The 15295-nt window shown below is 48.4% G+C and overlaps 1 protein-coding gene across 4 annotated transcripts in view; it reads left to right on the top strand.

Moving 5' to 3' along the window:
* The window catches only part of ZNF609 (zinc finger protein 609), a 258912-nt gene that overhangs the window by 235301 nt on the left and 8316 nt on the right, over positions 1–15295 (top strand). For 2 of the 4 annotated variants that reach the window (XR_005838159.1, XR_005838158.1), the window contains one exon: positions 7396–7485. The gene's annotated coding sequence lies outside the window, so the exon portion shown is untranslated. Of the gene's footprint in view, positions 1–621; positions 845–7395; positions 7486–15295 lie in introns of those variants that run through there. The other 2 variants (XM_040643118.1, XM_040643116.1) reach the window with 1 other exon arrangement.

The raw sequence follows: 15295 nt of genomic DNA, 5'->3' as shown, positions 1-15295 counted from the left end.
CATCTCTTCTGCCCTGATCCAACCCACCACCGTCACTTGCTCCGATCACTGCAGCCTCCAAACGACCTCCTGTCTCCTTTCTCACCCTAGTCTAATCCATTCCCCTCAATACAGCCAGGACGATTCATATTTCAAGTATTTTTTTAAAATATAGGTAGGCGGGCAGAGGGAGAATTGGATGAGGGTGGTCAAAAAGCACCAACTTTCAGGGGGCGCCTGGGTGGCGCAGTCGTTAAGCGTCTGCCTTGGGCTCAGGGCGTGATCCCGGCGTTCTGGGATCGAGCCCCACATCGGGCTCCTCTGCTGGGAGCCTGCTTCTTCCTCTCACACTCCCCCTGCTTGTGTTCCCTCTCTCACTGTCTCTGTCAAATAAATAAATAAAATCTTTAAAAAAAAAAAAAAGCACCAACTTTCAATTATAAGATAAATACGTGCTAGGGGTGTGGCGTATGACGCGATGGCTCTACTCAACACCGCTGCGGGCTGTACGGGAAGCTGTACAGGAAGGAGAGCGGATCCCAAGAGTTCTCATCACAAGGAGAAAAAAAATACATCTATATGTATCTAGATCTATAGATATAGATATTTGTATTGTTTTTGTGTTTTTTTAAATATCTCTAGGAGATGACAGATGTGAACTCAATTTACCTCGACAACCACTTCACAATGTACGGCACCCACGTCATACGCTGAACACCTTCAACTAGCACAGTGCTGTATGTCGGTTACAACGCCGTAAACCCAGAAAACCAAGCACACGGAAATCACAACCCTTTTACACCGTTGGTGGGAATGCAGGCTGGTGCAGCCACTCTGGAAAACAGCATGGAGGTTCCTCGAGATGTTAAAAATAGAGCTACCTTACCACCCAGCAATTGCACTAGTAGGTATTTACACCAAAGATACAAATGTAGCAATTCGAAGGGGCACCTGCAATGTCCACAACAGCTAAACTATGGAAAGAGCCCAGGTGTCCGTCGACGGATGAATGGATAAAGAAGATGTGGTTCATATATACAATAGAATATTATTCAGCCATCAGAAAGGATGATTACCCAACATTTGCATCGACGTGGATGGAACTGGAGGGGATTATGCTAAGTGAAATAAGTCAAGACAATTATCGTATGGTTTCACTCATGTGGAACATAAGGAATAGTGCAGAGGTCCACAGGGGAAGGGAGGGAAAACTGAATGGGAAGAAATCAGAGAGGGAGACAAACCACGAGAGACTCTGGACTCCCGGAGACAAACCAAGGGTTTCAGAGGGGACGGGGATGGCGGGGATGGGGGGGATGGTGTAACCTGGTGATGGGTATTACGAGGGCACGTGTTGTGATGAGCCCTGGGTGATATACGCAACTGATGAGTCGTTGAATGCTACATCGAAAACTAATGATGTACTTACTACATGTTGGCTAACTGAACATAATAAAAACAATCATGTTGAGCCCAAACACAACGTACCATGTGCCAGAAATGAGCTTATTCCTGCTCAGAGAAAAATATACTAGCTATTCATCCCAAAAAGAAAGAAAGATAGATAGGTAAAAATCAGAATATAGATCATGTTGTTTCTGTACTTTAAACCCTCCAGTGGCTTCCTAACTCACTTGTAGTAAAATCTAAATTCCTCACCACTCCTGCATACAAGACTCTGAGGACCTGAGCCTTCAATCCCCTCCAGCTGCTTCCCACGCCCTTCTCCTTCCTGGAGCAACTCTGGCTTCTTTTCAGGGTCTCAAACAAGACAAGCTCAGGGCACTTACTCTGCTCTTGGCCCAGACCACGCTTTCGCCAGCTCTTCATTAGGCTGGCTCCCCATCCTGGAGCTCTCACCTGAAATGCCACCTCCTCGGGGAGCCCCGGGCATTCCCTTCACTGCAACCGTCACATCTGCCATCCTTAGTCCCTTGTTTCCTCACAATGTCTTGCGTCCTTCAGACTGGAAGCTCTTGAAGGGTGAGAAGCAAAGAGCCCGGGCTACAGTGGGCACTCGGTGATTATTTTTTTATTGTGGTAAAATTCAGTGAATACTTTGTGAAGCAGGAAAACTCATGGCAGAGTTGGAGAGACATGACCTAACATATACGAAACAGCTGGAAGCAAACGCAGCTGGCGTAATTAGTGCAAAAGTGGGTTGCTCGGCCTCTGAGTGCAGGAGTTTAGAAGAATTAGCATCAGCTTCTTTGCTAAGAACAAAAGACAATTCAAATACCACTTTTCAAGGTGAAAATAGAGCCTGAGGTACTAAAAAAGAAGACAAACATAAAGGTTTTAAAAGGCTCAAGCAAGAAGATTAGGACTCCAAGTGACTGACATTTTGTCTTCTGTTCCCCCCAGGGTTATGCCAACACTGCCTTTGGAAACTATAGAAGGTTTCAGGCCTACGAGTCAGAAAACCTGAGAGTCCCGGTTCTCCCCCTTTTCCTGGTTGTTGATCTTGAGCAAGACACCCGAGCTCTTTGTGCCTGAGTTTCTCAGCTACAATCTGAGTTTGGAAACAACACTCTTTCCAGCTCTCAAGACTCTAGGCTTCCAAGCGGCCCCTTTGCCAAGGTCAAGCTACACAGACACAGAAATCACTGAAGGGGAAAAAGACTGGGATTGAAGAGTCCTCTCACCCATGTCCTGGCACCACCCGGGGTGTGGCAGGAGAAAGGGTCTGAGGATAGGCACGCTGTCACCTACCCAGTGAGTTGCCCTCACAGACTCCAGTTTCCAACCCACTCCCTACTCCCTGAATCCGGATCTGGGGAAGAGAGGGGAGACTGTCTGGGCTTTGAGAGGTGGCAAAAATTCGTGAGGAACCCTGCCCCTTGGCTCCCAGGGCAGGAAATGCCTGGCGGAAGGCAAGGCAGTAGAAAGCACTAGAACGGAGAATGAGCAAGGAGCAAGTACTGCCTGGGGCGTGGGGTTCCGGACCCAAGCAGAATATTATTGTAGACCAACAGGAAAAACAAAAGTAGTGGTTCCCACCAACTTCCCAGCCCCAAGAAACTGGAAATGACTAGTGATTCCTTTCTGTTCCTCTCGGAATGGCCCCCCAGGCCTGCGAGCACATGCATCCCCTCCTGCCCGATTGAGATGGTTCTGTCCCAAAGACAGAATGAGGACTCTGAGTGGGGGGCTCTTGTTCCAACACTCTCTCCATTGCCAGGACTTGCTTTCACCTCTGGAGAAAAACTTAAAGAAAAATGACCCTTCCTTCCCGCCCAGCCCCACTGGTCAAAATCTCCCTCACAGCCTATCTTCTGCCCCTCATACTAGGAATCATACTCTCGTGGAAGGAGGGACATCACTGGCTACCACATAGAGGGGAAAGGGCACACCCAGGAAAGGGCCAAAAGGTCCTGTTAGCCATCTGAAGTTTCCTAGGGATGGTGAGAAGGTAAGAGGGAAGGTCTGAGGAAGGCAACCTTCAGCGGACATCAAGGGAGAGGGAGGGGAGTGCAGGGGGGGGTAGAGCAGCCAGAGGTTGGAACCCAGGGCCCTTGGCTCAGGGCCCAGTCTCTGATCTGCTGCATTGTTCAGCTATTTCCTTCCCGGGAAGTAGTAAGCGGGTGGAGGGAACCAGGATCGCAGGGCTGGGAGTAAGGTGGAGCTTGCATTGGGGGAGGGGACCTCAAGTCCGTTCCCACGACCAGCTGCCCTTCCGGCAGCCTTGGGACTGCGTGGGAAAAGGTCTTGGAAGTGCTGGGGACAGAGTGAGAGAGAGAGTGTGTGTGTGTGTGTGTGTGTGTGTTTATGCGCAGGCGCGTGCTTTTTCATTTGTGTCTGACTGCCTTGCTTGGATTTAGTCACAGGGTAAAGCCCTTTGAGAAATAGTCACCAGTCTATATTCCCATGGGCTCTGCCCTGGGAGAGGCATAAGAACCCTGCCCCAACTCCTGAGAGGAGGACACTGGAGGCCTTAGAACCAACTCCTCTTAACTTCTAGTGAATCTACATTGGCTGACTTCCCTGGGTTTATGAGGATGCTTCTAGAATCTTCTGCAGAGCTCCCAACTTCCTGGCAGAGCTCTACTATGAGCTGGATGGTAGACAGCAGGTGGGAACCAGACATGGGCAGTGAAGTCAACCATTCCCACAGCATCTCCCTAAGAAGCCTACAGTTCTTCATAACCACAGATCTTGGAGCCAGGTGGCATGCCAAGAGATTACTTGATGGTCCAGTGCTCTGCCTTTAGGCAAGAAGCCTTAAAACAAAGATCACAAACTAGCAGCCCACAGGTCAAATGCATCCTGCCTCTTTTGACCAGCACAGCACTTAAGAAATTTTTGAACCAATACTGAAAGATTTCACACACAAAAAAATCCCAATTTCTTTCTACAGACTTTTGAAGAAGATATGGTTGACACTGATGCCATGTTTCCCCCAGACAGCACTGAGTAGGCTGAGTAATGACTGTTCCTGTGGAAAGGGCTTGGGCTGTCGTCCATTTTGCCACAGTCCCCACCACCCCCATTGTCCTCAACACTGAAGCTCAACACACTTGCACGATCATGACATCATTTTCTGGGCCCTTGTCTCTATCAAAAGTGGAGCCATAAAAGAAACCATGAGGGCCACCTGTTTCTAGAGAGAATATTTCTACCCAGCCAGGCATATCTGTGAGCAAATAAAGATGGGATTTGGTGTCCTCCCACCACCTTTTCTGCATAATCCCCTCCGCTTTCCAGTGAGTGATGCTTAATGCCAGCCTCTGACAACACTGTCACAGGCTTTGTGCCAAAATTAACCTCCTCTCTTTCCCTCACCCCCAAATCACAATTCTCCTTTTCTCAGTGAGCAGATTCCAGTTGTAAGCCATAAAAAAAGTCATGTATTAGAGCAATCGCAGCCCATCCCCCAACCCCTCGCTGCTAATGACCTTGTGAAAAACCTGCAACTCCTTACCTAGGTGTTCTCTCAGGAAGCAACCTGTGCGTGTGAATGCACGGAAGCACTCGGGAAGGAGCTAACACCAAACGGAAAACCAAGGTCACCTCTGGGGAGGTGGGGAGGGGACCAGAAATGGAGGCGATGGTCCCAAGCCTATCCCTAAAGCTTGAATATTTTACAAGGAGAATATAATCATGCGTAACTTGCAGAATTAAAATTCAGAGCAGAGAGGCCTTAGCCTGGTAACTGTTAGTCTCGCCCCAACTTACCTTTCATGCTTATCTCCATGAAGGGCTCTACTCACAGTTCCCCATCCCCCAGTTTCTGTGCCCATACCTTTTCTCTTCTTCCTACCCAGAATGCCTTTCTCGCCTCCGCTACCAAGCCAAATCCAGACCATCCCCCAAGGCAGCAGTCTTTCAAAAATTTAGCCCATGAACACCCTAAACAAAATTTTAATTTATGTACCCTTCAATAAAGCAGATTTTTAAAAACCATGTATTCTCTTGAAATTAAAAAATTTTTTTTTCCAACTAGGTTTAAATACAGTCGACCATTGAACAATGCGGGTGTTAGGGGTGCCAACTCCTGCACGGTCAAAACCCCATGTATAACTTCTGACTCCCCCAAAACTCAACTACGAATAGCCTACTGTTGATTGGGCACCTTACCAATAACATAGTCCATTAACACATATTTCATATATTATATGTATTACATACTGTATTCTTACAATAAAGTAAGCTAGAGAAAAGAAAATGTTACTAGAAAACCGTAAGAAAAAAAAACACATTTACAAATACAGTACAGTACTGTAAAAAAAAAAAAAAAAATCCAGGAGCGTCTGGCTTGCTCAGTCAGTACAGCAGGCAACTCTTGATCTCGGAGTTGTGAATTTGAGCCCCATGTCGGGTGTAGAGATTACTTAAAAATCTTGGAGCATCTGGGTGGCTCAATTAGTTAAGCATCTGCCTTCAGCTCAGGTCATGATCTCAGGGTCCCGGGATTGAGCCCCACGGGCTCCACGCTCAGCAGGGTCTGCTTCTCCCTCTCCTTCTGCCCCTCCCCTTGCTTGTACTCTCTCTCAAATAAATATTTTTTTAAAAATAAAATAAAATCTTTAAAAAAATCCACATATAAGTGGACCCTCACAATTCAAACCCATGGTGTTTAAGGGTCAACTGCAGTTGCAAAGGATAGGAATTCTGGTGTAATGGACACACTCACATTTTAAAATAAAACTGGAATCACAGGGATCTGATATCATCAACCATTTGCAAAATACATAAGCAAGCTCTTTAATAGAGGAAAATTTACATCACTGTTTTGCTCTTGGAATGTGAATGTGAATGAATTCTCCTTGAAGAATTTTCTACTTCTCCCACATAATGCTATCCTAATGTAATATATAGTTTATGGTTGAAAATCTCTTATTGATCATCAAACAATACTTCTCTGTCATAAATGTATATACACATATAAATATATATATATATATATATATATATAAATTAAAATTGTATTCTTACGTTTTGTGGCCAAAAGACTCCAGAGTTTAAATTTTTCTTCTGGATTGACTTATTATTACGATTAATATTTGTTCACTGTTTGTCAAAACAACATAAATATATTGCAAATCTTGATAGAGCATTATTAAACATAAGGAGTAAAAAAATATATATTTTGAAGATTTATTTGAGAGAAAGAAAGAGAGAGTCAGAGCACAAGTGGAGGGGGAGGGGCGCAGGGAGAGAGAGACGCAGGCTCCACGCTGAGCAGGGAGCCGGATTCGGGGTTTGATCCCAGGACCCTGGGATCATGAACTGAGCCAAAGGCAGACGGCTGAACCAACTGAGCCACTGAGGTGTCCCAGTAAAAATATTTTTAAAGTAAGCTCTACACCCAGCGTGAAGCTTGAACTCACAACCAAGATCAAGAAATCAAGAGCTTTACCAACTGAGCCAGCCAGGCACTCCAAGGAGCAAACTTTGTAAGAAATACAACTCATACTGAGATAGTTGTATACATGCTGAAATGAGACCGAGATCAACATCAATTTTATCCCTACATCCTGTTTTTATAGATTATAATGCTGAGAAATCTCATTCACATAAATAAGTACGTGGGAATGGAAGAAGTTCAGGCAGAGTCACTCAATACCACCGAGTCATCCAACCAGTAAACAACTGAATTTGTTTCACCTCCTTCAATGGTTGAAAGCAAAATATTGGAAATTTTTGATTTGCAAAACGATTCATTACCCAGACACCTTGAGTCATTCACTTTCTCAATATTGAAATCAGTACTTTAAATTGTTTCTTTGGAGCCCCAGAGATTTTTACACACCGAAGGCAATACACCAAAATAAGAGTTAGGATGGGGAAAAGATAACTCCTTTGTATAACAGTACAGGTTAAGTTAGGCTGTAGTAATAAGCAACCTTAAAATCTCAATTGCTTTAAACCAACAAAGATTCTTCCCCCCCAACTCACGATACGTGTCCATCGCAGGTCAGCTGGGGGTTCTGATTCATGCCGTCGTCACTTGGGGATCCAGACTCCACCATCTGAAATGTCATCAGTCGCCACGGCAGAGAGAAGGTAAGAAGCAGAATCATACACTGGCTCTTAAATGCTTCCACCCAGAAGACACATTTTTGCTCATACTGGCCAAAGCAAGCCACATGGCCACATCTCACCTTTTTTTTTTTTAGAAGATATATGTATTTCTTTTGAGAGAGAGCGAGCGAGTGCATGAGTGAGAGGGGCAGAGGGAGAGGGAGCGAGAACTCAAAACAGAACCCCTGCTCTATCCCACAATCCTGAGATCTGAGCCGAAATCAAGAGTCAGAGGCCCAACCCACTGCGCCATGCAGGAGCCCCAACACCTGACTTCTAAAAGCAAAGAAGGAGAACAGGGAACATGTGTGAGCAGCACTGATGGTTAACATGCTTCTCTTTTGTAAAGCCGGAGGCCAGAAATTGTGGAAATGAAGGGAGGTGAGACGAGGCGTTAGGAAGCACAGACTAGTCCTTGTTGAAGGACTGAAGTTTCTTTGAAGATGGAAACCATATTTTAAGTTTTTATATGCCCCACACTATCTAGCAAGGACAGTTAGAATTTAGGAGTCCTACTTGATGTCTGTAGTCGGAATAACCTTCTTGCCCTGAGGATTACAATTGAGATGACTGCACAGCTCCTCCCATCCCACTCCTTTCCACTTAACAGCGACCAGCGTCTTGACACTGCACTTCTGCAAAGCTGTGGGTAATGATGAGCCATTGAAGGCTCTCGAAAGGTCTGTGGGGAGTGGGTTTAGGCGCATGCCCTGACATCAGTGAACGCTGGGTGGTTTCGGGACCTGCGAGGCGGGCGGTGGGGCGGGGCAAGGGAGTCCAGGTAGAAAGTCGCACTCCAGAGGTGATGCAGGGAATGGCGAGCCACACTGTACCCTCAGGGACCGACCCCAGACACGTTCCTGAACTCCAGATTCAGGGTTGAAACCTGGATTCAGGGTTGAAATCGGCACCACTGGCGAAGGGTGAATACAAACCTCACGCTTCCGCCAGTCAAAACCAAACGTTCTCTGCTCCCCGACCCTGCCCCCTGGTGGCCTCTCGAGGCATTGCCGATACAGATTCCTGTCAAAAGGAAGCCGAATTCTCAACGGGGCAGATCTGGGATTGACGTGGGTGAGGAGAAGACGGCCAAAATTGCTTCTGTAGAAAAAGAAAGAAACATAGAAGGGAGAGGAGGGGGACGTAACACATGGGTTGAGTGCAACTGAGCACTTGCGGGGAGTTTTTGTCCCTGGACTCACTGCCCAAAGAAATCTTTGAGTTGCAAACCAACAACACCTGGGCATGGTTTAGTCCATGCAACAGTTTTTAGATTTTTGGGTTAGTGGCCAACATGAGAGATCAGGAATTTGCATATTAAAATCTGAATATCCGATTTCTCTTGAAAAATCAAAACATCAAGCCATACGAGGCCACCATCCTGCAAAGAAGCAGCCTCTGGGGCTGAGAAGCACGGTCCCTTTCAGCAGGCCTGAGCCCTCCTGCCGGCAGGCTGCCCCCCTCAGTGCCACTCCCCCACCCTGTAGGCTGGGAGTCTGCAGCTCCTGACTAAGGTGGACATTTCATGGAGAGCAGGATCAAAAGACAGCAGGATGGGGCCAACCAGTCATCCAGGGCTTGACTTGCCTCAGAATATCCCCACTAAGCATCGTCCAGCTTATGCTTGAAGACCCTGGGAGATAAGAACATCATTGCCTAATAAGGCAGCCCATTGCACCTTCAGAGAACTCCAACTGCTTTCATAGGGCGGGAGGGGTCTGTTGAGGTGGCATTCTCTTGAGGACACATGTCCAGAGAGAAGAGACTTGCCTGCAATATTGTCTCAAAAGTGACGTAGCCACTGAGCAGACATGTATTGGGCACCACCAGGTGCCCTAGACTACGCTGGTGAGTGATGATGGCATGACCCGTGCCCTAAAGAAACTTCCAGTGTGGGTGGAGACCAGTCAGGTTTACACAGATGATATCAACACCTGGCAGGGCTAACTGATGGAGTGACATTTGGGAATAGCGCCCTGAAAAGGAGCCGTCCACATTTGAGCCTCCAAGGAGCTCTATCCCTGCCATTCCCAGACATGAGAAATTAAACACATACGCTTTGAAAATGTCAGTGGTGGTTATAAAGATCCGTGCCATTCCTGGCACATTCCTAGGGACATCTTAGGGGTTTAATCCGTGAGCCAGAAGGGCATACAGGTAACTGACTTGATCTTTTGTCAAACAGTGAGCCAGGACACCTGAGTTTTATGTCAATTTTGCATAACTGAGTGAATTTGGGCACATCTCTTTGCCTCTTAGGGCCAAGGCTTCTCCACCTGTGAACGCAAGCACGGGGCTGGATCAAGTTTCTCAGGATCTAATATTTACTTTCATATCCCCAATGCCAGCACAGCAACTGGCTATCTACAATACAAACTATGTACAAATACAGTAGGTGCTCCCTAAATAAATGTATTTTTTTATTCAATTTTTTTTTTTTTAAGTAAACTCTATTCCCAACATGGGGCTTGAACTCACGACCCCAAGATCAAGAGTCCCAAGCTCTGCGGACTGAACCATCCAGGAGCTCCAATGTTAATAATGCTCCCTAAATATTTGTGATTGCCCGCCGACTCTGCCCCTGAGGGCATTAGCCAAACAGTGGCACCCAGAACAAATGGACCCGGAAGTAGCCCCAGGCGGAGTTCCTCCTGGGAGGTCAAAAGGGAAAAACATCTGTGTGAGGCTTGGGAGCATTTTTGACCACAAGAGGGCGCCAGAGCCTCACTCCACCCACCTGGCTCCTGGGAAGAGGGAGGCCTCATCAGAGGCCACCTGCCTAGTGCTGTCTTGTGTGAGCAGAAACGTGGCCTCGGGAGCCACTGGGCCAAGACAAGACGTCTGAGATGTAAACAGGAGTGAACATGGGACAAGGGGGCAACGGAAGATGTGGAGGAGGGAGGACAGGGAAAGAGCCAAAGATCGAGAAAGAGACTCACTGGCGTCCCAGGACACACCTAGAGAGACATCAGGAAATGAGACCTGGGGTGAGGTCGCACTGAATCCCCAAGTTACCTCAATTTCAGAGGGAAAAACCTCTCTCTTTGAGTATCTCAGAGCCTGCACAGTGGTCAGCAAATGTCTTGACTTGAATGCACAGAAAAGAAAGGGCCAGAAGCCAGATTGAGGTGGGTCCTGAATGCCTGAGTTTGACAATCAGCTCATAGGCTCTAGAGAACCATGAAAGACAGTCCTTTGAAACTGTGAAAGTAGTATTTGGGCATGATTCATCTGTGGCTGTGGACAGGAGAGATTTAAATATATACGTCCATAGGGGCGCCTGGCTGGATTAATCAGAAGAGCACGTGACTCCTCATCTCGGGGTCATGAGTTCAAGCCCTATGTTGGGTGTAGAAATTACTTAAAAAAACAATGGGACGCCTGGGTGGCTCATTTGGTAAAGTGTCTACCTTCAGCTCAGGTCATGATCCCAGGGTCCTGGTTAGTGGGGAGCCTGCTTCTCCCTCTCCCTCTGCTCCCCCCCACTCCCACCTGTGCTCTCTCGCTCTCTCTGTCAAATAAATAAAATCTTCTTTAAAAATAAACAAAAACCTTAAAAAAATATACATCCATGAAGAGTATATGCAAAGAAATTTGGGGGAATTGATCTTTGGGGAAAATCCCCTTCATGGTGCTTCTCTCTCCATCTCTTTCCTGAAACCCAAGCCGCCTTCCAGGAGGCACACTCCGTCAGTTCCAGGGATGAGAACCTGGGCCTGGAGAGAGAAGCTGGCACAGCCGAGAAGCCTCTATTAGGAGAGGCCGCCTTTACCAGGGGCTGAAGTCTACGGTGTCCTGCTCTGGAAGCTGAGGAGTTACGTTGGGGTGGGAAATGGGGGCCTCTCCCTCCACGCCCACATCTTAAACCATCCACGTGGCTGTTCTGAGAAGCCGAGCACAGAACCACGAAACAGGGCTCCACAGCAGGGTCTGGACTCAGGGGAGGGGAGGCGGAGGAGAACAGGAGGGCGGCGTCCAGGGGGAAAAGGGAAACTGACCCACTGGGAACCTTTGACTACTTTCTTCATTGGGGGGCGCAGGGGGGGGCAGAGGGAGAGAGGGACTTAAGCAGGCTCCAGCCCTGCATGGAGCCTGATACGGGCTTGATCTCACAACCCTGAGATCATGACCTGAGCCAAATTCAAGAGTTAGGTGTTTAATAAACTGAGCCACCCAGACGCCCTGGAACCGCCAACTTCGAAATCTTCCCCTCCTGGTTACTATGGACGTAAGTGGATCCACAGTCCAGATCTACAGTTGCACCCCCAGAACAGGAACTGTGACCTGAGCACCAAACACAGGCTACGGAGGGAATGAACATCCAACGAGAGTTTGTGGCAAAGATGAGCGCGGAGAGAGAATGAATGGGTAAGAGGGTGGGGTCCCTCCCCTCATTGACGGGAGCCAAAGACAACTTTGGCACCTCTCCAGACCTGAACTTCCTGTCCATGCAATGGAGATGGTTATTCCCCAGACCGCATTCCAGAGCAACTGCAGAAATCAGACAAGAGCGCTTGGTGACCACGGGCTGTGGACGTAGCCCCCGCCTGCTCTCCTAGCCCCGTGATTTTAAGTTATGGAAAGCCACAAACTCAAGTCATTCATCTTGAGTGATAAAAACTACTCATTCAGGCGGCATCGCAAAGATGCAGTCGCTTACAAACGCCAACCAGACCATCCAGTCAGGTACAGGGAGCTGCTACACGTGCATGTAACCCTGCTCTGGCCAAGTTAGGAATCAAGTCTGCCTTCAGAGATGTCTGGGCTCTGACCACCCTTATGCAGGGGTTTTTCCTTCGTACAACTGTAATGGTTGGAGCCATTGTTTCTTGCTCCTTTGGCTAGCCTCTTTCTTAACCAGGTAACTAGAAAGGTGTGGGTAACCACTGGCTCTTCTTGGTGCCCAAGTGGGGCTTTTCTAGCTTCCATGATGCTCTTCCAGAGATTCCCAAGAGCCCTGGCCTTTGTGGGACCCTGTGGCCCACAATTACAGAGAAGCACTTAACTCTGGACAGGGATGCCAGAAAATTGGGTCTTGAGCCTTTTGCTTTCCGTGGGACTGCCCCTCTTTTTTTCTTTTTAGGTTTATGTATTCATTTGAGAGAGAGAGAAAGAGAGAAGGCAGGGGGAGGGGCAGAGGGAGAGGGAGAGAAGCAGACTCCCCACTAGGCATGGAGCCCCGATGTGGGGCTTGATCCCAGGACCCCGAGATCATGACCTGAGCGGAAATCAAGAGTCAGACGCTTAACCGACTGAACCATCCGGGTGCCCCTCTGTGGGACCCTTCTAACTTCAATTTCCATAGCCGTAAAAAGTAGGTAATAATGCCTTTCTTGCTTATATCCCATGGTGTCTGCGAACGTGTTCTGTAAACCGTAAAGGCGTAGGTGACTCCACCACTGTTAAGTACGACCACTACCGTGGTCGGAACTCTCAGATCCTTCACTAGCTCTGGAGGCCTGCAGATGGCCTCTGGGATTCCTGGGCCTCCGCCCTCTCCTTCCTTCACATTCCTCCAGGCAGGAGGAGTTAAAAACCTTTTGAGGACCCTTGATCCCCTGGGGAAATAACCAAATTAGAGTCACTTCAATTCCATTACTTGTTAAGGATGAGAGAAAGATGAGCCAGCGTTCTTGTAAAGACAACCAGAGCCGAGGGTCACCGAGAGCCTAGAGTGCCTACTATGCTTTACGCACATTCCTGTTATCATTAGCCCTTCTAATACTGAGAGAAGGGCCCAGAAGCATAAAGAATATATACACATTCAGAGGGGAGAAGACAGGCTTTCATGGAATGATACAGCCATTCCTTATCTGAGACTCGTCTTACTAAATTATGTTGCATTTTCTCTACCACAGGCATAAATGGAAATACACTATCTTGGTTCTTGCACAGGCAGAAAGCCAGATGGATCCTATAGGCCCAACAATCTTACCCCTTAAGTCAAAAGAGAGACAGCACGGGGCTGGGCTGACGGTAGATAGGTCTCTCTGTCCCTTAATCCAGGAGCAGCACCCAGTATCCTAGAAAGAGATCAGGCTATACCGAGACCAAGACACCTGGGCAGGAAGCAGAGTGTGGCATGACAGGAAACCCGAGATCTAGTCCTGGCTTCTGGAACTGCCGGGATAGACTTCCAAACCCACGGCCATCCCGGGGCTGCTGCCTCTCTGGGCTAAAGGGTGTGTGTGTGTGTGTTTCTAGAATGGCCACGTGGGGTGGTGGAAGGAGCTAGGCTGGGAGTCAGGAGATACGAGTGAAGCATGCCTTAGCCGTTGTTTTTATAACCTTAGAGCAAACCACTTCATCTCTCTGCGTTTCAGTTTCCTCATCTGTAAAATCGGAGACTGGACTAAATACTCTCCATGCTAACATTCTGATTCTGATGGTCAAGGGCCCCTCAGAAAACCAGGCCAAGCGGTTTGCTCTAAGGTCATGAAGACCATGGCCAAGGGGCACCTGACCTCACTCACTGACCTCCCTCCCAATGCCAGCAGGGGCTCCCACTCACTCAACCCATTCAGAAGCCAGAGAAGGAGGGAGCCTGTGAATGTTGTCCGCACTGAGCAGAGAGTGTAGGTGGGCTGGGTGATGGTCAAGGAGACCCAGGGGAAACACCTCAGGAGCTCAGGCCCCCTTCCTGTCAGCTCTGGAATACTGACAGGACAGTGATCTGTCCAGTCTCTCCCCCTCTCACACAGGCAGGCCCTCAGCTCCTACATCCCCTCCTCCGTTGCTGAGGGAAAACATCAGCCAACAGGGCCCGCTCTCCTGGAGGTGGCCCATGATTGGGGGAAGGCTTTGCATGGAGGGAAAGGTAGGCGGGGCAGGCTATAGCTGGGTGGAGAAGTTTTTGCTTCTTCCTCCCGACACTTTGTAGGCGTCTTTCTTCTTCCATGTTTACTTTTCCCTTTCAGGGTCCCCTTTCTCTAACCCTACTCTGAGGGGCTTTGCCCTATTACTCAGGGATATTTGCATTCTGACAGAGAGCACCTCAAGATCAAAAAAGCTCTATTCCAGACCTCAGAAAATGGAGCTGGGCAGGGCACATGCATGACAGGCAAGGCAGGGAGGAAAGGGCAAGGGACCGGTGAGTCCCCTTCCTTCCTGAGACTTCTGGGACCCCATGGAGCCTAAACCTTTACCCTGTGCTGATTCTCAAGGAAGCTCAATGTCAGTCCACACAGCCTGCAAGTTCCAAAGGTGGGCGAGGGAACCTAACCTCCTGCAAAGGCTCCAAACTAAGCCACGTCCTTGTTCAGACAGCAGTGCCCAAGAACGGCCGAGTACCATCTTTGCCCCAGGAAATCCAGAGCCAGCTGTGGCCAGGCAGAGGGGGTAGCCTGGGCTCCCCAGTGCCTTGACAAGCGTCCATTTACTCAGGCCTCACTCCATTTACTCCGGCCTCACTCGTGTGTGAAAGGGAGCGTGGGGGGGGAGCGTGCACTTGTGAAGACGGCCTCCTTTGCCACAGAGATGATCTTGGTGCTGCTGGGAGGGACACCCCCCGCAACACCAAGCCAAAGAAGGTTGTTCCCAGATGCCTAAAATCCTTTCAGAAAGGAGCGAAGCCTTTCACCTGTATTCAGATCAGGATTAAACCCCTCTGGGAAGGAGTAAGGTGCTTTTTGGAAGAAGCCCAGCATGGGTGACAGGACCTGGCTCCTTCTGACCTGTCTTACTGTCCTTGCCAGGAAGCCTTTTAACTATTTGCGTTCACAGCTTTGCAGTTCAGTCCAGACAGATCTTTCTGCGAAGGCCTCTCACCCTGAGGAGAGGCCCTGGTCCAGCT

Source organism: Ursus maritimus, unplaced genomic scaffold (genome assembly GCF_017311325.1).
Source record: "Ursus maritimus isolate PB19 unplaced genomic scaffold, ASM1731132v1 scaffold_27, whole genome shotgun sequence".
Taxonomy (NCBI): domain Eukaryota; kingdom Metazoa; phylum Chordata; class Mammalia; order Carnivora; family Ursidae; genus Ursus; species Ursus maritimus.
Note: the sequence above shows the minus strand (reverse complement) of the source record. Positions and strands in the feature narration are given on the sequence as shown.